This window comes from Phaenicophaeus curvirostris, chromosome 3, assembly GCF_032191515.1.
Source record: "Phaenicophaeus curvirostris isolate KB17595 chromosome 3, BPBGC_Pcur_1.0, whole genome shotgun sequence".
Classification (NCBI taxonomy): Eukaryota; Metazoa; Chordata; class Aves; order Cuculiformes; family Cuculidae; genus Phaenicophaeus; species Phaenicophaeus curvirostris.
In genome coordinates, this window is record NC_091394.1 from 93374269 (window position 1) to 93397938 (window position 23670).

A 23670-nucleotide genomic window follows, 5' to 3' on the forward strand; every position below is an offset into this window, starting at 1 on the left:
CATAATTATGCTTCGCAGCTTAGTTAAGAGATCAGTTCACACTCTCATGTTCATATAACTCCAAGTGAATGAGTCAGGTGTTGGAAGATAGCTTCCAGATCACAACTGCAAAAGTTGAGGAACACAGCACACTTTATAAAGGCTGAATATTGAGGCATATCAGAGAGGAATGGAAAGATGTAATCTCGAACCTTAAGGGAATGCACACCACTTAGCTATTACCATCTCCTGGCTGGCTTGCTGGCTGATGACAAGCGCTACAGATGGAAAAGGTGGGAGGTAGTTAAATGGAAAACTGTCCAGCTCTTAAACTGTTTCCAGACTGTCAACAGCTCTTCTCTGTTACTTTTTTATGAAGCTTTTTCAATTTCCCCAGGAAGAATTATTCATAGCTTTAATTACTCTAAACTTCTAAAAAACAACACTGAAAAAGAAAACAAAGACACTATAGTTCTTCTCTGTTCCCGAATTCCGTAAGGACCATGCCATAGGACCAAGTCATTGACTCCCACCAGCTTCACAGGGACCCTCAGTAAACAATTACAACAGATCATCTCAATTAAAGGACAACTTCTTTCAGGGCTTGGCTCTTCAAAGCTCAATTATGAGCCTGAGGGCCCCATCTTTTTACAAGACTCACACTTCCAAACTGATGCCTGTTTCTCTGAGCTCCTCCAGTTTTCTCCAAGGCTGAAACTCAACACTTCCTTCAGATCGGCTTGTACAAGTTGGGAAGTCTCACTAGAGTTAGTTTTTAAACATGACGTTGTTTTTCTTCCTTACCCTTTACCCTCCTATCTTCAAAAGCTGGTTTTATGCAAACTGAACTTAAAAGAGAGTAATACGGTTTGACAGAGATCTGAAGCCAAAGATAATATCTTACCAAGATGTTAAGTCTCCTGAGTCTTTTGTAATAAATAAATGGCGTACTGTAAAACACAAATGAGCATCACTGCAGCTGTGATTTCATTGTCCCAATGGGGGACCTGTGCCTGGCATGTGGCCAGATACGTAATTCAATACTGAGAGAGAGCACACAATGGACCACGGGAGGAGGAGGATCGATTTTAATGTAATCCTATCTACTAATCAAAAGAGACTGAGGGATTAACATTCACTAGGAAATGTCTGTTCAAAGTTGTCATAGTTTATTGATAAAGATAGCTTTGTTTTAATTAAGATACAAAATGTTAATTCCAGGTCTAACTTTAGCCACAAACAATTGGTTATTGATGATGTGTCTGGCTGAATTGTTTTAACCTGCCCCAGAATGCTGTTTTTTAACTAGATCATCCAGTGTGGATTGTTTTTTCATACTGCAAGATCACATTCTCATACTGTCTTCATCCTCCAGGCATGAGTTCCTATTTTCCTAATACAAAATGCATCATTGTCCCCATGTTAAACCTAACTCATGGCTCTCTATCCACTGCTCTCTATCCACCTGCAAGACTATCCAGATTTGTCTATCCTACCACATGCTGAAAGTACAAGCCAATACGCACACCTCAAAAGGCCAGATGTTACCTCAGAAATCCAAGCAAGATGTGCTCAGAAAGATTATTTCCTGCATTATCTCCTGCATTATCTCCCCTGAGAGAGCAGAAAACACCACACCTGGCCCAGTCTGGGTGAGTTTTCCAAGATAAGCAGAATTGAATTATTTGAAACTAGATTCAATGACAAAGAATAAGACACATATCTTCTTAGCCCTGTGCCTTGTACTCTCCACCACTCTTTAAAATTACCATCTCTAAATATTAATCCTGTAAATAGTTTTGGCTGCATTTATCTTTCAAAAATACAAATCACACAAACAGCCATTTACAGTGGAATATGGCAAATCAGTGTATGTGTTTATGACACACGAGAAGCTTTGTCCATCAGTGGAACAGTGCTGGCAGAAGATGTTGTCCACACAGGTGGTACATTCCCCTGAGTCTCAGAAAGCAGCTAGAAGCCAAGGCTTAGCTCCAAAAGGCTGACAATCCTCTTCCACAAACAACAGTTAGGCTGAACAGCAATATGTGGAAATGCATGGGTTTTGCTGCAGTGGGGTGTACAAAATAATTTTCCCAATTTCCTTCATTCTGCCTCAGCAAGAACCTGGGGGGAAAACAAACATCCTCTGATATAATTTCACCACATTTTAGGCTCAGACCCAGGTTCAGAACTGACTTTTGCATCTGGAGTTTCTGTAACAGACCACGGATGCAGATAGCTTTGTCACATTGTTCATATCACAGTACATCCCTATTCCATATGTTGGTTTTCAAAGAGGTGCCTACAAATAGTCAAACCAAGGTGTAGAAACTAAATCCTACATCATGTGTGCTAAAACACACAGCCTTACAGCATGACCGATTCTCTGCTGATCTCCCACCTGTTGGATGGATTGCTTTCAAGGTGTGATTTAACTTCAAAGCCCTGGCTTTACTTCTTTGACGAGCACTCAACAGCCTCCATTTCCCTGCTGCAGAGCTGTCAGTCCAAACTCACCTCTGCTCATTTCCCAGACCTGCTGATAGTTCTTTATTCATACTTTGCCAGTACAAAGTATGGGGCTTGTTCCCCTCCCACCCATTTGAGATCAGCTTGTGCAACTATGACTCATTCGCTTCTAATACAGACTTCAGAGACCCGTTCAAAGATTTTATTAGCTGATCTCACAGTAGCTGTAGCCTTCATAATTAGTTGCAGCCTTTCAGAGAAGAATAATTTTAAATATTGCCATTTTCTTTCTCTTCTTTCTCAAGATTAGAAGAGTACAGGGTCATTCCAGATACAGATAGCAGAGGAAATAAGAACATTGTCCTACCTGGGAAAACTGGTCCAATCCCCTGTACGGAGGGCTGGATGGTTAGAACTCTGTAGGAGAGGAGGAAGAGGTGGGAAAGAAATTCCCTTCCTATGGAGAGATGCTGAGTATTGTGAGAAACAAAGGTCGGCTATAGGTTGGAAGGAAAGCGAATGAATGGAGAGGGAAGCCAGTGAATGAAAGGAAGAACCAGGTTGATCCAGCTTCATTTACCACAAAACACAGCAATCTGAAGCCCATCTAAGATGGAGGAGCTACAGTTATCAGTTAAAAAATATATATATTTATTTCTGTATTAACTAATTGCTTTCAGGAGCCTGTTCAAGCTGAACAAGATTCCAGGATGCAGGACTCACATTCTGTTTCCCAGAGACACCAAGTCAAAGGAGGGAAGGAGTTGAGCATCTCTTATGAGACAAAGCAGCACAAGGATAGACCAACATCAAGATCATTCTTCCCAAACTGGACAAAAGGGGAGCAGAATGAGTTTAATCATTATTATAAGGGAGGGAGGAATAGGAAGTGCTACCCTTCAGAACTAGAAACAGGTCACTGTGGCTCTCTGCCTTGGTCAACAGGGAGAAGGGCAAAAGGGAAAGTAAATACCTGGGAGCCATGCCTTAGCAGCCAGCACGGTAGTTTACTGGGTTTAACACTGGTATGAAACAGAAACGTGGCAGATTCACATGCAGGGAAAACAGAGACAAGTAGAAAGGAGCTGAAGGCAGGTCAGCAGGAGGCAACAGACAGCACAAGGCCATGAAGTTGTGAGGGGTTTCAAGGGGAGGCTGCATGAGGAGCGGCTGAAGTCACTTGGTCTGTTCAGCCTGGAGAAAAGGAGACTGAGGGGAGACCTCACCTCAGTGTACAGCTTCCTCACAAGAGGAGAAGGAGTATGTGCTGCGCTCTTCTCTCGACCGATGACAAGACCTGAGGGTATTGCAGGAAGATATACCAGAGGAGGTTTATGCTAGTTATTAGGAAAAGGTTCTTCACCCAGAGAGTGGTGGAGCACTGTAACAGCCTCTCCAGGGAAGACATCATAGCACCATGCTTGAAAAAAATTCAAGAAACATTTGTACAACACCCTCAGCCACTTGGTGTAAATTTTAGGGTTGCCCTATGCAAGGACAAGAGTTGGTCTAAATGATCTTTGTGGGTCATTTCTAACTGAGGACATTCTATGAATCTATGGCATGTCCATGAAACTGGAGATGAGCGTGCCAAATCTGTCACATGCTGAAGCATTACCAAGGCAAGAACCTGTTCCACTAAGGGAATCATGCCTGAGCCTATCTATGCCTCCATCCTATATATGCCCCAAGGGAGGTCATAGAAGATGCCGGCAAACAGGGAAAAGAGAGGGGACAAGCTGTGAAGCTGTTTCTAAGATGGGAGAGGAAAAAAAAGAAAGAAAAGTGCCTACTGGAATTTGATACCTCTAGCTCTCCTGTTTTAAATGCACCGTCAAGCACACTGTGGTTTTTAACAATCTTTTTCCAATCACAGCTACACTGTAATTACAAATATTAAACCCTACTATGGAACAACAGAGATTTGTGTTGAGAAAGACATTGAATGTTTTAATCTACTATAGTAAAGCAGATGGGTTTCCTGTGAGCCCTGAAGAAGAGGTTGCTAATAATCAATTTATTATAGGACAACTTCACCATGCAGGTAGAAGAGAAAAAATTGTAATCAGGTTTTTTTTTTCTCTGTTGTCACAAACATCATATTTCTCTCTATATGTACTGAGCTTGGCATTCCACAGTGCTGCAATATTTTCTCTTCTCTCTTTTCAATAGAGTTCTCTATTCCTATTCTCTACACATTGAGGAAATTGAATTCTTATTTATACAAAAAAAAAAAAGAAGAAGAAGAAAAGTGCTGAGGAAGTTAATTAACAGTTTTGCAGTTTTATTTAAAAAATCTTGCATAAAACAGTATGCAGCACCAAAAATTCTTTCTGAATGCTTTTAGCGAGGAAGGCACTGTGACATTTAAAAAGCAAAGCAAAATACAGATAGAATTCTATGTACTGAAGTCCAGTGTTATATGCACAATGACCTAACAATTTCAGTACTGAGAAAAAAAAAAAAACAACCCGAGCCTACACACCTCTCTACATACGAATGAGGGTTTATGAACCAAGAAATAGATGTCAAGAGTTCACCTTTTTACTTCAGAGTATTGGAGGCAAATCTGGCATGCAAATATGCAATAATAATACAAATGACAGATGTTTCAATGAAAAGTAAAAGTAATCCTGTAATGACAAACTAGACAAATCATATCTATGAAACAAACTGGTAAGATGCAGACTGTATGGGTGGTCTGAATGATAAGTAGGCTAACAGGCCACACAGAGGTTGGTGATCAATTGTCTTTACTCAGGCTGGTTTGTCACAAGTGGAGTCCATGAGGGACTGATACCGGGCGTCACACTGTTCAGCGTCATAAATGATCTGGACCATGGGCTGAAAAGCCATGTTTGCCAATGACATAAACTGGGTGATGAGCTGGACACATCAGAAGGGAGAACCATCTTACCTGGGCAGATTGGAATGGCAGCAAAGCAACAACAGTATGAAGCTTAACAAAGACAGATGCAAAGTCCTGTACCTGGGATGGCATAGCCAAAGAGCCCAGTACAGTATAGGCTCTGAGTGGCATGGGTGCTTGAAAGGGACCTGGGGGTCCTGGGGAACAACTAGCTGAACAGGAGTCAGCAGTGAGCCTCTGGAGCAACAAAGGCAAATTGGATCTTGGGATGCATTGGCAGAGGCACTACTAGCAGAGAGAGATGTAAACAAAACACTCTACTTAGTGCTTGTAAGGCCAAATTTGGAGTACTGTGTCCAGTTCTGGTTCATACAATTCAAGAAAGACATGAACAGACTGGGGAGAATGCAAAGCAAGCTGGAGATCGTGGTCCATGCGGAAGGACTGAAGGATGTCTCTTATGACTAAGGTCTCTTCTGCCTTGAGAACAGCAGGATCAGAGGAGACCTCGTTATAGCACTGCTGTACTCAATGGGCAGCTACTAAGAGGACAGAGGGCCTCTCTTCATGAGAAGCCACAGAGAGAAGAAAAGGGGTAACCATTAAAATTTACACTCGGAGAGTTTTCATCTCTGTATGAAACAAATTTATTACTGGGAGATCAATCAATCACTGGAGCAACTCCCCAGGGATGTGGTAAAGCCCCCCATCCCTGGAAGTATCAGGATGTGATTGGACAGGCTGCTAGATGATCTCATCTTGGCTCACTTTCCCACAAAAGGTTGGACCAAATGACCTTTTGAGGCCCCTTCCAATCTGAAATGTGCTGTGATCCTATGATGATGAAAAATATTTCCCATTGGGAAGGTTTTGTCATAATTTCCCTCAGATATTGCTTGATGCAAAAATTAATCTGATGGGAAGTTTTCTGGGTTTTTTTTCAGCCTCTATGCCAGCACCTGGGAAACGTTAAACTCATCCTGTAACTGTGAAGGTTTTCATTGGCTGTCAAAATGAGAAGTATTTTTCCCCCTCTCCCTTATTTCCTTTTTCAAATCCTTCTAAGCCTTGGCTTCTGTTGTCTTGTTACTTTGGGTTTTCTTGCAAGATTCATGGTTTAAAAATGTTCTTTAATCTACATTCAATCCACAGAATACTGTCTTCCTTTAACATTTTGTAAAATAGAAGACACTATGTAAATGTAAATGTAAACTATTTCACATTTTATTATTCCAGATAGACATCAGTTAGTTCTGCAGTCACCAGTACTGACATATAGCCTGGCATATAAGCTACCTTGCTAATATCTAAACCAGAGGTGAAAACCCTTACCTATCTAAGGAGAATTTTCTCCATCGACATCATAGGAGCTGAGAACATCAGTACCTGGCCCCTCAGCTAAGCTCTTTTTTACATTCAGAGCTGAAAAATCTTGTTCATTCTACTCAAATGAAAACCATAAAAAAGTCTGCCTATTGATAATAATTCTAGTCATCTCCTTCCAAAGTCTCTGGCTTATGATGTGGACTCCATAGCAGACAATGATCAGATTAAAATGCACTGCTTTAGAAGATGCCATGGTTCCAGTACGACATTGTAATGTTTTGGAGAGCACACCCATGGGACCTATGGCAAGAAATTTTCTGACTGTGAATGGGTGGCTATTTATGTTCAGACTCAAAATGAAAAACTTATATTTCCCACAAAATAGCATTTTTGACAGAAATAAAAATATTTAGATATATCTGAAACATTACATTTTCATGAAACAGCGCATTTTGAGGATTTATGGGTTTTTTAAAATGTAAATAGCTTTTTATTCCTATTTTTTCCCTAAATTTTAAATTAAAAAGGACATTTAAAATTAAAACCAAACCTGAACTTTCAGATAAATTTACAAGTCTTAATTTCCATCTTTTTCTAAAAGCAAATTTTAGAAGATTAATACTTCCCACAGGTTGAAATTAATTTTAATGAAAACATTTTTTTAATTGACAAATCTTTCACTGCAGGGAAAAAAATAATTAATTCTTATAGGATCATAGAATGGTTTGGGTTGGAAGAGACCTTAAAGATCATCCAATTCCCTCACCTCTGCCATGGGCAGGGACACTTCCCACTAGATCAAGCAGCTCAAGGCCCCATTCAGCACGGCCTTGAATGCTTCCAGGAAGGAGACATCCACAAGTTCCCTGGGCAACCTCAGAAATAATCCTTATCTCAGTTATTATTCACTGGCTACACGGTTTACTCACAGAGGATTTTATTTTCTTAGATAATCAAACACATGGAAAGGTTTTCTAGAGGATTTCCTCTCAAGTGGTGAGAATTTTTTTAGAACCCAGCAAGAACAATGAAACACTCAAGTTACTTCTTTCCATTGTACATTACTTTGTATTCATCAACAGGGCGTTTCACTTTTCTACACATAGCTCTGTTAAGCTTGCAAAGGTCTTGCCTATGTGTAATAATTCTGTATTTACCACCATCTTTATTTGTTGCTCATTACTTCAATTATTTGGAAAATAAAAAAGGATATATTCAACACTGTTTTGGGGATAACAGAAGATTTCCTAAGTCTTGACAAAGATTCATAGACAAAATGAGACAAATATTGTTCTTAAAATTAAAAAGAAAGAGTTTCTACTCCCTCTCAGCTGTCCCATTGCTCCAGACTGGAAGAGACAATTTTTTATAAATTAACAGTTTAGGTTCGTGGTAAGAACCCAGCTACCTGACCCATAAATCCTACCCAAAAAATCACAGAAATCGAGTGAACATCAGTGGTGTAAGATCATGTACTACATTGCATAGTGGCGGAGAGAGATGAAAACAAGAATTTAAGTTGTCTTCTCAACATGTTGCCAACAATGTCTCAGATATAATGTTTGCCAGCCGCTATAGCCACTCATGTCAACACTTGCAGGAGCAAAGCATTTCAACCTCCTTTCTGTATCACAAGCCACTGTTGGTGAGGGCATCACAGGCTGGACCAGCACAGCACATCCCCTACCCAAAGAGTGGTTGTTGTGAGAGCCACTGATGTGTGAAGCACAGCATTTAGCATCAGGGAAGCTGGAGACAGAGGCACTTTTCACCTTAGATACATCACTCACATTGACAGAACTGTGTAAGGGTTGCGGGGAGAGAGGCACAGTTTACTGTTTGGATTTCTCTATTTTTTCTCAATTCTACACAACTCAGGCTTTAGCTATTCATCCAGCATCACACTGCTGGCATCCTTGAGTTCAACCAGATTCAGAAAGACTGTGAATCAGCCATGACAAATCTACAAACACATTAGAAGATTAGGCTCCAAAGAGATGAAAGAAAAGTCCAGGTGGAAGTCCTGAACAAGGTAACAAGGGTCAAGCATCAGCGTAGCTCGATGTCACTCTAATAGTAATTTAAGTAATAAGTCTTTAAGATGTAATTCTTTTCACAGGGTCATTGATTTGCCTACCACCAGACATACTTCATCCATTTGGGAATCTACTTCCAACCCTTCTTTCCCCACACAAAAAAAGCTATTATGGTACAAAAAAAGATATTCACAACTACAAGTGTTGTCTGCAAAGAATTGCTGCTAAATAATAGAAATGTCTTTTTTTATTAGTATTCTTAATGTGCAGCCATAACATCTGCAGACACTGGAAACATGCATATTTCTTTAAGAGAAGCTCTGTGTTCCCATAAACGCACCCACACAAAGCGCTAAATTACTCCATCGAACAAAGGGAACTGCCCATCTGAACCACTGCAGAGATGTGCTTAAGCTATGTCTGAACAACCTCTCTCAGGTTCAAGAGAAGGATAACTCTCTGCTTGGGTTAAACAGGGTGGCTACAGAGCAGGAGTGGATCCCGGTGATGGCTGGTGCACCTGGCCACCAGGCTAAAGCAGTTACAGTACCTTTGTTATTGAAGCTGGCTCATGTGTTTTGCACCCTCAAAGCTCAAGGGCACTTCCCAAACATGCTACACTTTTGCCAAATATGCCATTTAGTCCCTGACTATACCTTACCACTAAAATCCTTCAGTATTCGTACTGTGAAGTAATGCTAGGGGATGCTCCTGTGTTTTCTCACTGTGGTAGTGCAGCAACCAGCCAGGAGCCCGAAGTTGAAAGGAGGTTGTAGAGAGGAGGGTGATGGCCTCTCCTCCCAAGTGACAGGGGACAGGACAAGAGGGAATGGCCTCAAGCTCCGCCAGGGGAGGTTTAGGCTGGACATTAGGAAAAAGATTTTCACAGAAAGGGTCATTGGGCACTGGAACAGGCTGCCCAGGGAGGTGGTTGATTCACCTTCCCTGGAGGTGTTTAAGGCACGGGTGGACAAGGTGCTAAGGGACATGGTTTAGTGTTTGATAGGAATGGTTGGACTTGATGATCCGGTGGGTCTCTTCCAACCCAGTTATTCTATGATTCTATGAAGTGGGACACCATACACATGAGCATGATGGCAGATCAGAGGAAAGATGGTCTGGTGATGTGAAATACCACAACAGACTGGAATTCTAAATGACAAAGGATAGAGGCCTGCGCATGATCCCACCTGAAAAAAATATCACTATTCCATGCTTATTAAAAAAACTAAAGACAAGTAGAAGGGTGTCTGGAGAAGAGGCTCAGGATGTCCATACTTTGTCTTACATATTTTGACAGTAAATAAGATTGGATACAATTGGTAAAATGACAGACACCTACAGTGTGAATGGCTGTTCCTCAACAATTTTTGCAGGTTCTTATTTAGACAGTGGAGATGAAGTTTGAGCACAAACTTTCTATTCTAAAGTAGGTTTAAAATAGTTGTTTGTGTGATGCCTTAGAAACATCTGTTTGTCTTCCCTGACCATGAAAAGGAAGCTGGTGGCTGCTTTGTATCAAGTTGAATCCACTGCAGGTCACTCAAGTGAAGCAAATTAAATTCCACCCTTGACCAGGATCTCATATAAAATGCAAACACTCGTGGACTTCTGTCATCCCATATATGAACTAGCAACAGTGTTTCTCCATGGAGACTCTTCCATATAAAGGTGAGGGTAGATAGGCAGAGTTCATTACTGTTCAATGAGCTCCCAGATTGTGTGACTGGTCATCAAAATAGAGAGAGGCGAGGAGGGGCAGGACACTCATCCTCTCTCTAGTGGCCTGGCTGCACAAACTAATGTGTCACAGGATGAGCTCATGCCAATATCCCTCCAAATTTGTACCCATGCAATCAGAGGAAATATTCTTATCCAATGCAAGTCCATACTTCACAGTGGGAATAAATTAAGCTGCATTGACTCCAAACAGTTTGACTCCAAACAGTTTGACTCCAAACAGTTTAACTCCAAAAGCGGGATGCCAGCAGAAAAGAGGACTGATGATAATGAGACTATCATACCTATTCCAAATGCACCATGGCTGAATAATCATATCCATTTATGAAATGTATCAGAATGGAAAATACTCATAACCAAGATTTGCTCCACCACTCACAGTGTATAGCACATGGTATATACAGATTTTAGATCATGTGCCTGTCTTAGGACTAAAAAATACTGTTCTTTCTAGCCAGAATAGGCTACAGGGATTCTGTTGCCAACCATAACATATAAAAGAACCCATAAAATTACAGTCACACACTAAGCCATATGTCTCACATTTAACTTAATGTTTATCTTGTCAGGAAATCCAGCTAGACCATGCCAACATTTTGTTTCATTCATGCTGTCTTCAAAATCATCTGTTGTTGAGGGAGGAAAAGGAAGGAGAGAGAAATGAAAATGCAAGAGAGTTATCTAAACATATAATAAAAGGAATAAAAGTCATGTTAATCTCACAAATTAGGCTCAAAACTGAAAGCATTGTATAAAAGACTGCCAGTAACAGCATCCACCTTTACTCCTCTGTTACAGATTGAAGGCATCATCCTTAATTTCATTCAGAAAATAAACAATAATTCTATAATCTACCATTACTCAACTACAATAGGAGGTGGACCCTCAATTTCTGATAAGCTTTATTCTGCTGAAAGGTTGTTTTTTTATACGCTGCTGAGGAAGTCACCTTGACATGCTACAGACCTGGTATCAGCCACCCTTGAAGGACACGCTCACAACAAAAATCAATTGTAACATAGACAGAAGCAAAAGAGTGCAATGGCAGCTACTTCTTTCAAAATTATCTAAAATACCTGCATTTCCTTCGCATTAAGAAAAGCATTTCCTTATATAAAACACAGCGCACATAACTAAATAATTCATCATGAGGAATAATTTAGAGAGATGTGGACCCAGTATGTTTACAAGCCCCAAGCTGTTTTACAAAAGAGAAAACATTTATATAATTGGTTCTCAAACTCTTTTTAAAATGTTGTTACAATGAGAGGTTTTTGATTATCAGTGGCATTGGTTCTAAAAGCAAAGCTTTTATAACTGTGCTTTTGGTGGGAAGATGGGATAAGAGGGTAATGACTAAGTAAGGTGATCTTTTCTTAGTAATTGGTGATTATTACTGCTGAACAGATGACTCTTCCAAAACCTATCCTTTAAGCCTTGAGTTATCTCAGATACGGTAAAAGGTCTCCAAATCAGACATAATTAAATCACTGACCTGAGGCATTATTTCCCAGAACAGTCATCTGCCGTGTACAGAAGCAGGGCAAACCAGACCCATTTTGCTATAAACATCATCAGTTTTTCCCCTGGCAATGCATATTCCTCAAATCCCCAGAGGAAGTCATTTATATCTAGGAATAAACCTGCCCTTGACAGCCCAAAGATGCTTTGATAAGTTCATCTTCACCTCTGTCATGCTCTGCATGATACGTCATGCTCTCCTCTCAGAGACCCTGCCAGCTTTCTCTGGGTATCTCGATGGTCAGAAGTCCTCATGGAAATGCTCTTCGCATGTGTTGTCAGATCTCTATCTCTTTCAAAAACACGTCTCTCTGAAAGCTCCTGCTGACCCTGGTCCTGGCTATTTGCAAGTTTTTACAGGCTACACACTTTTCATTATAGATGGCTAAAAAGCTGGACTGTATAAAATTATTAGAAAACTGATCAACCCCACAGGTGACCCTGACTTGAACAGGTGATTGGAATAGAGGTCCCTTCCAACCTGAAATATTCTATGAATCTAGTGCATGAATAAAAATGGGCGTTGGCTATTCATTTCATCAAAGAGCAAGTAGAATAGCTGTGTCAGAAAGAAACTATGGCTGGCTAAGAAAGACAGGTAAACAAGCTTGTAATTTCTGGTGCTCCTGTTATCTAAATTAACCTCTGCCCAGAGAAGTCCACATAAGAAGCACTTATTGCAAGAGTAGTAACTTTTGTGTTTTGCCTGGCCTGTCTACAGCTGATCCCTGTGACTGCAAAGTGTTTCAGATGAGACACAAGGGAGACTGATGTCCTCAGACTCACGGGTTGTAATAGAACACAAAAGGAAAACAGACAGAAGAAAAGCTCAGGTTCATTGAGGAAAGGGCTTAGGTCTAGGTTGCATCTTTTTAAAACAGTTCTGTTAGCTGCATTTATTCGTGCAATTTAGTACCATTTGTTGCTCTGAGGGAAACACCTGTGCTTGCATGGTAAACAAACACCTGACTCTGGGAGAGGAAGCAAGGCAGGAGTGCTGATGCAGCCACCTGTATTCCTCCTGCCTGCAGAGGTGGTGACCAGAATAGCTAAGGTCATATCCTTGTCCACTCCTAACCCAGCCACAGTCGTCTTTGTATTCAAACCAGTGAAGGATTCCCACCACAGACAGAGTTTTATGACACACAATGCAGGAAGTTCAAATTAGAGAATTAAGCCTTTGCTTCTTGCTTTTACCCATTTTGCACTGTATTGTGTTTGTGGCCTTTATTCACAGACAATGTCTCATGACTAGTGCCCAACAGTCAGTTAACTTCCTCTTTTCTTGGAGCATCTTTCTTCTCTGCAGTGTGTCTTTGATCTACCACCTGACAATGCAGCAGATATTCCATGTTGCACTGCTGATTCTGGCGTTAGTTTTGTCCTACTTTAATCTAACCGACCTGTTTCAGGGTCCCCCATCACCACTACATCTGAGCCATTCAGCATATTGTCACGGAGATTTCAAAGTTCATAGCAGAAAAAACACATACATGCTAAACCAAATTTCACCCTTGTACAGCCCAAGTTGAGAGCTTGGATATGCCCTTGGAGGCTGTGGAGAAAAATGGATAAATCTCTTTGAACACAAAACAACACTTGTGCAGCAATAACTCTAAGGCTCATAATTCAGCAGGGATCTTGACATCTGCTGTTTGTGCCCAAGCACGAGTATGGAGCAGAGGAACAGAGTAGTCATGGTTACATCCCTGTCCCTGATGCAGGTCACTGCCACCTTGTCGGGTGCTATGATCACATAGTCCCAGCTTAGGACAAACTGACTTCCCAAGTCATCCAACATAGTGTGTTTCACTGTGTATAGTCTGTTTATGGCTCTGGAAAATGATTAACTTGCTAAGGTTACTAATTAACTGGGTACAAAGGGCCTTACACGTGTGAAGTAGAGTTTGGTGGTCACACACACAGATCACCACAGAGCATTGTTGATCTAGCTGCAGCCAAAACCAAAGAAAAGTCATTCCCCCCCGACTTCTAGAGCTCAATGTATGTACAGCATGTGCTGCTGTAGGCAAGAGGGTTATGCTGTTGTGTATTTTTAGTTCAACTAGCAGAGACTATTTCTGCATTCCAGTTTCTGATGCTGAGTTATCCCACCTTCTGTTTCTCGATTAGGGTATTATTATTAGCTGCACTAAACCGATGAGCTTCTCAGCACGATCACTTTAATAAAGCACTAATGACACCCACTACCAACACGAGCAACCTAAAGGAAACAAGGCCTAATTTACAGTGCTACTAAAACTTAGCAAGACTCCTGATGATTCCTGACAAGATGTTCTGCCATTTTTTTCCCCAACAATCCTTCTTCTATCTGCATAAAAAATAATCGATGAAATCCAAAATCTATTCCTCCCTTTCCAACCATAAAAGACAAAGTTCACCTAACCTTCTGGAATTATTATTCTTTTCTGGTTTGGGCTAACCTGCAGATGTTGACTTCTTGCAAAAAAACAGTAGCCTGGCCAAAGTAATGAAAATCATATGTCTATACTTTTTCTTTCTTCTGCTTCTCAATGCCTCTGACTTTGCTGCTCAGTTCTGCAAACAAAGGCAGGGAACATTCTGGTGGTCATGATGTCGAAGGCTAAAACAGCAGTATGACTTTGATCTGTCTATGGCAGCCAACAAAAGCTTTTCAACTGATGGAGTTCAGACTTCCACGCCTTTCTTGAACAACAATCTCTTCACAGCCTTGTGTATTATCTTTCTTTCTCAAAAGACTTTTATGTGGGGAGATGAATCCTGCTGTTTCTAAGGTCAGTGGCAACCATCCTATAGCCTCCAGCAGCGAAAGGGCTGAGTGGCTGTAGAGCAAAGCACTCTAGAACATATACAATGCAACTTTATTTTCTCTAACATCTACTCTGGCAAACTCAGCCCTCACAGAGCTCAGCTTAAACACAGCTGAAAAGGGAGAGGGAAACACGGAGAAAACAATGGGGAGACATGGACAGAGAAGAAAAGTTTTCAGCTGACGTTTTAAACCAAGTTGTGAAGGCAAAGAAAAGAAATAGGACTGTGCTGCTGCGAGGTGTAAAATAGATTTATGTAGTGTAGTGTTCTCTGTAAGTGCCTGTAAGAAAAGTCACTTGCAGCAGCAGATGCTGCTCATCTTAATGATATACATCTGCCTTGTCCCACAGAGAACCTCATGTCTTATGTGGGATAGTTGGGTCCTAATAGCACAGAAGAGCTGTGAAGATGTAAGGTAGTTCCTGCTGAACTCATGTACTCCATCACACAGAAAGTGAAGAGTTTCTACAGGTATGGGCATCTAGCAAGCCTGCATCATAGGCTCAAATCCTATAGCTCAGTCTCAGTCCTCTACAGAAGCTGAAGTACCAGTTAAGGACTTAAATTTTACTACATCAAACAAATCCAGAAAAGTGGTGTAGAAAAGCATGTGATCTTCCATAATTGTGTGTTGCCCTGTGCTTTCCCATCACCTCTAAAAAAATGCGAGACTTTCATTTGCAAACAAAATAATTTGAGCAGTTATTTCAAGCAGACATCATCAAGCTGACATTCACAACCAAAGAGCCTATTTAGCTAGACCACGAGTTTACACCATCTGCAAGCATGATCTGCCCACAATAAGGTCAAGTCACAGCCACTGAGAACAACAAGAGTCTATGAGTGAAAAGAGAAAGAGATTATATAATAGGGATGGAATTTTTCATACTGAAACACCCCACTTGTAGAAGACTCAGTGGAAGGAAATACTGGTCCTTTCGCTCTGTTCTTTATGAAACCATTCTCAGAAAATAAGACTGTTTTTCCTACTGCCACAGTGGTTTTGGCAGTACAGGCTGACAGATTGACAGAGATACAAAGAAAGTTTCACTAAAGCCGTATCTTCCAAGTAATACTCATGTTCTTCTGGGCCTCAGAAAAAAAAAATATAATACAATGCTGCTTCCTAGCCTCAGAAATAAGTGCAATATTAGCAGCAAGTTAGAAACTAAAATTACACATTAGAAGATGCTGGCAGAGTCAAAATCTTTCTAGTCACACAGATCTGGATAGTAATGCAACAGGAGAAATTTGTTTTCTCAACTAGCTGGACAAAGAGCTTGCTGCTCCTCAGGCTGCAAAATGGAGGCATCGGGGTCCTAATAGCACAAGAAATCCCTACCAAGCCAAGTCGAGTTAAGAAAGTCCGGCTTGTCATCATGTGGCATGCTGTGAATCCTTAAAAACCACAGTGTTACCAAGAGGTCAGAATTTGAAATTTCCATGCATGAGAGGCAGACATCAGTTTACCATAGCATCACTGCCGCATATTATCTATACAGATCTGTGGTATAAAGAGTTGTATCTACAATTCCTCCTTTAAAGTCCAATAGGATACATAAGATCTGAGCTATCCATGACAACATGACATAGCTAAGATTGAATAAGAAGAAATGTGTGTGAATATTTCTACTACACACAGATCAGAAAGTACAAAAGTGAGAACTTGGTAAATATATATAACAGTAGAAGCTCAAAATACTGCTCAGGCTGTCTTACAACTATGTCCCTAAGGATGAGAAAACATAGCAAGTCTCAAGGACACATTAGGATACTATACCTACCTACAGTATTTCATAGTACAGTAAGAGAAGTAAACTTTGTGGATCCCTCTGTGTCCACTGCAGATAGACTTAGTTTTCTCCTTGGATTACAGCAGGATCAGAATCACTCTTTACCTAACACAGCCATGAAAATGGTTACTTCAGTACTGACACATAGACACATTTGAGGTGTAGGGGCTCCAGACAAAAAAGAAACCACAACAAGAAGCATATGAACTCAAGATGCAGAAATGCCATTAGATTTCTGGCAGGTTTGTAGAAGAAATGGAGACAGCACACACACACTGTTCCTCCAGCAGATTCCTTTTTCATCTGGGACAACACATGGATGTCAGCAGCATCTGAAAAGAAAGAAATTCTTCCTCTCACGCTCTGTTGGGATGCTTTGTCGGGATGCTTTGTCTGCTGCAGTGAAGCAGGGAAGAAGTAAAATTGCTGAATAATAGAGTTCTTAATGTTGCAAGAACTCATAATAGGATTAGAAAGAGAAGAAAATCATGTCTTTTTGGATTTGGAAGATCTGGAAGAAGCCAACTTCTGACTCACTTGCTGGACAAGTTGAGCTCAGGCACGTCATTGTGTTGACCTTCTTTAAAGGACTCTGATCAGAGCAGTAGCCACCGCCACTCTGGGTAGTTTCAGCCCATTACCTCCTGCAGCAGTGTTAACAAAGGTCATGCTATATTATAGGCCCTGGTTTCTTTGCGTGTCAGGAATTGCCAGCCTGCAAGGAAGGGAGCTGAGTACAGGGAATCTTGGAAGAAATACACTCAAATTGGAATACATACACTATTCATGCTATTAGGCACACTTTTCTCAATGCCTTGTAGCTGTGCCTCTGGGAAAGAGACACCCAAGCTGGTAGGGAATATTTTAACTCATGAGTAAGGAAGCTTATGGACCCCCAGGAGATTATGAGTGAAGAGATCAAGAGCTTCCAGTACCTAAGCCAATAGATTAGAAAGGAGTTACAACCTTTCCAGGGTGTGCACTAGGTTAACCTAAAGGTCCAAAGGAGCATAGGTATGATGCAGCCTTGAGAAGAACCTGCCAGGACCAGGCTGATCCCTCAGGATGATAAGAATTGGATAGAAGTGTTTTTTCCTTATTAGGTACGGACAAGACACATCTGCTGCTAATTTTAAGGGGACCAAACACTTAGGGAGCATCCAAGCTCTGATGTAAAGATCTTACCTTCCCCTTACTCACCAGGAGAAATTTGATTTTCCATGGTTACATGTCTGTCTCATTAAGCACCAAATCTACCCAACTGCCATAAAAGGAAAAAACTGTAATATTGCAACGGGGAAAACTACAGGGTGTGATTATTGAATGGAGTAATAACCAACAGTTTACACATAGCCTCAAAATAAAATTAATAGCATTGTTAAACTAAATGCAAGGTACAACATTCATCATCAAAGCATATCTTGCTCAGGTTTCTACAGCGTAGGATGTGGAAAACAGCAGCTTCCATATTTAAAATAATAATAATAAAAAGCTCTGGCTGCAGCATTTCAGAAATCCCTGTCTCAACCTGTTGGCAAATGCTGACTTTTAGACAGCAACTACTGTGTAGGTCTTCTTCTTTTTCTGCGGGTGAGTAATGAAAATAAGGATCCAGATTTTAAAAGATGCTTAGTAATATCATTGGATACAAAAATAGCTCTTTTCCTTAAAACAGTGCTAGTGAACAACACTAAGTGGGCATCAAGAGACCAGTTCTTAACAGTTGTGCACAAAGCGAAGGAAAGACTGTGTTCTCTTCCATTACTAAACAAATAAAACATAATAGAACAAGCCATAAGTCAAAATGAAAAAAAATCTCTCCTAAACTTTCCACTTTAAGCTAGGGAGGAAGGGGGAGAAGAGAGCACTAAAAATCAGTTACCTGAAGTGGGGAAAATTTTTGCTGCCTGCAACAATATCAGACTCAGTGACTCAACTTTCCATAGACAACTAGCCCTCCATAGCGTTTTGGGGTTTTTCATGTTAAAGCAGTGCTCATGAAAACATCAACCTTTCCTTCCTTCCTCAGAGCCATTTCTAAGAGAAGTTTTGCAGCTCTGTAGTAATCAGGAGTCTGCGTATGAGTTCTGTCTTCCCCGTAATCATCTGCCACAGCTAGCAGCAAAGTAAGGACTGCATAAGAATATTTGCCTCGTGTTAATGTATAATCCCCAAAGCCCTTTGACGGTCAGTTATTTGCTTGCAGTGATGACAGGATCACCATTCCATGCCTTACTGAGGTGCCTCTTGTTCATGCACTTTACATCTCTGCAACATGTATACACAGGATTTTGATTCTGCTACTGGTATCTCAGTATCAGAAGCATGATCGGGTTTGCGTTCCTTTTACAGACATTTTTACAGGCACTATTTTTCCTTCTCTGTTAATAACAAAGAACAAGTTATAAGATTTAAATATTCTCTAAATTTGAAGCAAACACCAAACATTGCACAGTAATGCACTGTGTAATGTGGTGAGGCTACTCTAGTGTTCTGAGGACTGTAGACCTACTGTGCCTCAGTTTAATTAAGGTAAGTAACCAAAATCGAGCCTCGTCAGTTAAGCTCAGTGTTCACGAGCATTGTTATTCACATGGATCAAACAGCCCTTTGTAGAGAAGACCTGTTGTGATAGCAAGGTCATGTTCCTAAGGAAATTATTTTGCAAATCAAAGCACTGATCACAAATAGTTGTCTGAGGTTTATTTTTCTAAACCTTGTCCTGTCAAGTTCCCTTGCAATGGGACATAATTCCCATGTAATTTTTACACTTCTAGATAAGAACTCAACTTGAGTTCCTGCCTACCCAAATTCCTTGTTTTCCTGTATCTTGCAGGAGGAGGATGCATATAATCAGAGAGAAAAGGTGGGCTCAATTCTGTCTCCTGCTCTATACCTATAATAATAATTTATCTTTCAGCTCCTGCTGATTTTACAGGGATCTTCAGGCAAGTGGCAAAACACTGGATTGTGACCAAAAGGCCTGTGATTTTCAAATCAAGTTTAACATGAAAGACAGGTACCTCTTAGTTTTTACTACATTACTTGATACTGAGTCATATCCCCACAGTATAAATAGGAAGCAGAATTATAACTGTATTGTATCATGGGACAGGCTCAAAAGCCTTCTTTTGAAACATTTACCATCATTGAAGGCAGAGGCATTTCAAGCCACATAGATAATGATGAGTTGAGGAGAACAAGGCAAGATCAGGACACCATACAGGGAAAACAAGGATTTAGAGGAGGCAGGGACAGCAGCAACTCTCTTTCTTCTTACTGCTGAATAAATAAATAAATAAAGTTATGTGGAGGTGGAAAGATGCAGTCATTACATAGCAAACACTTGCCACCTGGCTTAAACTTACTTCTTATTCTCTCCCGCTTCATGCTTCTCCAACATGGACTTTCTGATCCACAGACATTTGCCTGCACAAGGACACTCCAGGGTTTTGGATCTGTTCTGTTTCTAAAATGACAAGGACTGTCCCCATATCCCTTTTGATTAGAGCTATTCTTCCTACCTTTTTAAATATACCCAGTACATGCTTTCTCACACACAGATTAAATGAGCATCTCCTACTGTCTGGCCATCACACTCACATATTAAAGAATTTTTTTTTTCTTTTTAGAAGGAGTTAAGGTTTAAAAGCAGTGTTTTTACAAATATATGCATACATACATTTAGAGGTATGATTGGATTGGTATTGTATTCATTTAATCTTGCTTTAAAGCACTTAAGGTAAATGTGCCAGTTGTGGACTACAGTGAATACCGTTGGCTGTTCAATACACATCTCTGGTTTACAGCTCTCTGATAAATATGATGAGAGAGATTTATTTGTGGAGTGGGCAGGGACAGAAGTGTGTTGTCGCATCATTTCTATTTTTTTTTTTAAGGGTTATTAATTATCATGTCAACCTTTGCTCTGCTGCTGCTGTCCACTTTTATTTTCGAAGCACAGCTGTTCAACACTCTGATCGCATTGGGTTCCCCGATCACCCCATTTTCTACCAACCTTTCTGAATATTATTTATTATTCCTTATGTATCTGGGAGAAAAAGAGGGAGAGGGACAGTATGGCAGAGACGGGAAACATGAGCCGGAAAACATGCTTGACTTGAATTGTCATCACACTGCTGTTGGAAGGAGAGAGCTGGAAAACTAGCAACAAACACTTGCACGCAAACACACGCCAGGCACACACCACATTGATCACAGGGAGTTTGTGAGCAGCCCCACAGCTCTTACCTGGGTTGTCTGGGATCCCTCTGCAGTGCACCTCCCTCGGCTCTCTCTCCCCTGTTTTTCCCTGCTCTGGGGTGCAGCAGGGTCTGTGCTGGTGCTGTGGCAGGGTGACGGTGCAGGTAGGGGACGGCAGGCAGCTGGCTGCAGCCCCGGCTGCTGGGCTCTGGCTCCTGCCAGGGCTGCTGCTGCTGCTGCTCCTGACGATGCTGAGGAGGAGGAGAGCCGAGTGAGGAGGAGGAGGAGGATGCTGGCGGTGATGCTGTTGCTATGGTTACCCAACTCAGTGGCGCTGGCACTGCTCAGTGCAACAGCTGCCCCAGCATCCAGATCATCTCAGCACCCACCACGGTCAAACAGACCTCGATGTACAAGCGCAGGTAATTCACCCCAGAGCCCTTCCAGAGGGATAGTGATGGTGGGAAGGATGGAGGTCATTCCTCGGCACGACACCGGGGCTCTGGGAAAACAGATGGAGTGATATATCCAAAATGTTTGCATTCTGCACTTGTGGATAATGAGCTCACTGTCCTGCAAAGGTCAAACACCAGCTTCTAGGAGGCCAGACTTTCATTTTTCAGGGGTGCCTTGCATTTTTATAAGGAAGTGAACAAAACAGCAAAGCATTGGAGGGGAATAAATATCAAAGTTCCTGTTTTGATGCAAATTTAAACTTTTTCTCTTTAAACTGAAGGTCAACTGTATTTCTTAAAAACATGACTTAAAACTGGGAATTTACTGTTTTCTTGTAGAAAGGTGTCTTTTGCATAGAGAAATCCCGTTACGAGTAAGTTCCTTGTGAGAGAACTGCCTCTTACCATGAAACAGTGAGAAAAAACGTTTCTGAAAGGAGTTCTTTTACACAGCCCAGGATATTAATATTTTCATGCCTAAGTGCATAAAGCAAAGAAGCTGAACTTTGCCTTTCTTTAGGGATCTGAAAATAAGAAAGGAAGAGGACCTCGGGTGTATGGACTGCCATGTGATCAAAATGTGGAGTCCTAACTGGGAGAGACATGTGAAATCAAGGCATTCAGTTACCATTTATCTTTCAAATACGCATGTCTTAAGGCTTTCATTTTGCACTGGAACATCAGAAGACACAGGAAGGTCAGAACAATCAAATGTCATTTCCATCCAAAAATGTCAGTGCAAAAGTGCATAACGCTCATAAGCCATGACAGTTCTTTCAAAAGCTGGTACTGTTTGCAGGGCATTGTGAAACCCTGTCTAAAACCTACTGAAAGGAAAAATAAGAAATCGCTGGTGGAAACTTTCTAAAGGGAATTACTTTCTTCTGCCAGACCTCTGCTTAGAAGGTGTAAATGTTTAAGAGCAGTGGGTGCTCACATGATATAAATCTATAAACTTCAGATACCAAGAAGATGAACTGTGTGCTATCAGAGCTGGAGAAATAGTTGTAGGAGATGTGCTGGCAACATCTCTTCCTAAGGTGTTCTAAAAGTCTGTGTCTCCACATCACGTTCATTTGAAAAGTCATAATGTGATACCTATAAAAGCATTTTCCATATAACTTATCACTATGGGAGAACCTGGAGCCCTCTAACTGAGGAGAAAAATGTGCCAGCCAGCATACAGTGTCAGACTTACTTGGAACAGCTTCTCATTTCCCAGCCTCTGTGCATTTTAAAAACTAGTCATCATATACACCATTCTTCCTATTTATTTTTTAACTAATATTCTTTTAGGCAACAATTCTGATCTCCAGTCAAAGACTATATGGACTACTTGACTCAAAGGGCCTTCCTGCCACTCAAAAAAAAATGAAATAAGTAACGTTATTCATTTTAATCTTTAAAAATGTCATGGGTATAAAATTACACAGCACACTGAACCCTTTCTCAAGAGCTAAAAAAATAATATTCGGTGCCTGCATGGCCCAGGGAATTCCCTGCTGTAACTTTTGATGCAGGGGGAGACAATATCATTGCAGTGATAACTGTGAGCAAATCTAAATCACCCATTCCATAACTAACTAGCCAGCAGCAAAACACATGGTTATTCTGAATAGATCCATGAAACCATAAACAGATCTTATTTCTGCTAAATCAGGGAATGTACTGCAAAATGTACCTACTGAGGTACATGTAATCAACATCCAACGCTGTATTTTCCAGCTTTGCTTATTACAGATACAGTTTGAGAGCTGTAACTCTGATTTCAACAACACACATAAGAATGGCATAAGATAATCAGTCCCTTTGACTTCAAGTGCTTCAGCTCTTATACCACTGAAAATGTGCCCACCTTAACTCTCTCATTAGTGCATCTGCAACACTGGGGAAAAATCCACCCCTAAGGACATACAGAGCCCACTAAAACCAATGGCTTTTATACCTCGCTAACTGGACCTTGCAGAGTACACATCTTCAGCTGTGCCAACGGAGTACAAAGTGGATATAAAACCCAAATAAAACAAAAAAAACCCCAAAACCTGACCAAATTAAAGAAAAAGACAAAAAAAGAATCATTCGACCTCAATCATGCAAGGATGTCCTCCATGTGGGGATATATGACTTGTAGCAGTTCACTGGGGAAATAAGTTATGTTACAATATGTAAAGCATGTTGATTTCATAAGTAGATATGATTCTGTAAAGAAAGAGTAAGTCACAGCCATATTTGTCAATGCCTAGAGGAAAGGCTGCATTTTCAGTCATAGCTTTCATTTTCAAGGGTATGTCATGTCTTCCAGCCCTACTTAGTAATTAACAGACCCTTAGGACATCTCTGATGGTAGTAGATACCTGTGTTTATGCACCTTAGTCATGTGTAGACTATTTTGTTACTTTAAATACTGAAAAGAGGTAAATCAACTTAGCCTAACACAGACTTCCAAAACAAATCACTTAAAT

The 23670-nt window shown here is 40.8% G+C and overlaps 1 protein-coding gene across 3 annotated transcripts in view; it reads right to left on the reverse strand.

Annotated features, from left to right (window-relative positions):
- FAM135B (family with sequence similarity 135 member B) overlaps window positions 1–23670 on the reverse strand; it is a 252370-nt gene that overhangs the window by 170723 nt on the left and 57977 nt on the right. Inside the window, exon 1 of one of the 3 annotated variants that reach the window (XM_069854702.1) lies at window positions 20802–21009. The exons of the other annotated variants lie outside the window; for them this stretch is intronic. The gene's annotated coding sequence lies outside the window, so the exon portion shown is untranslated. Of the gene's footprint in view, window positions 1–20801; window positions 21010–23670 lie in introns of those variants that run through there. 3 annotated transcript variants of the gene reach the window in all.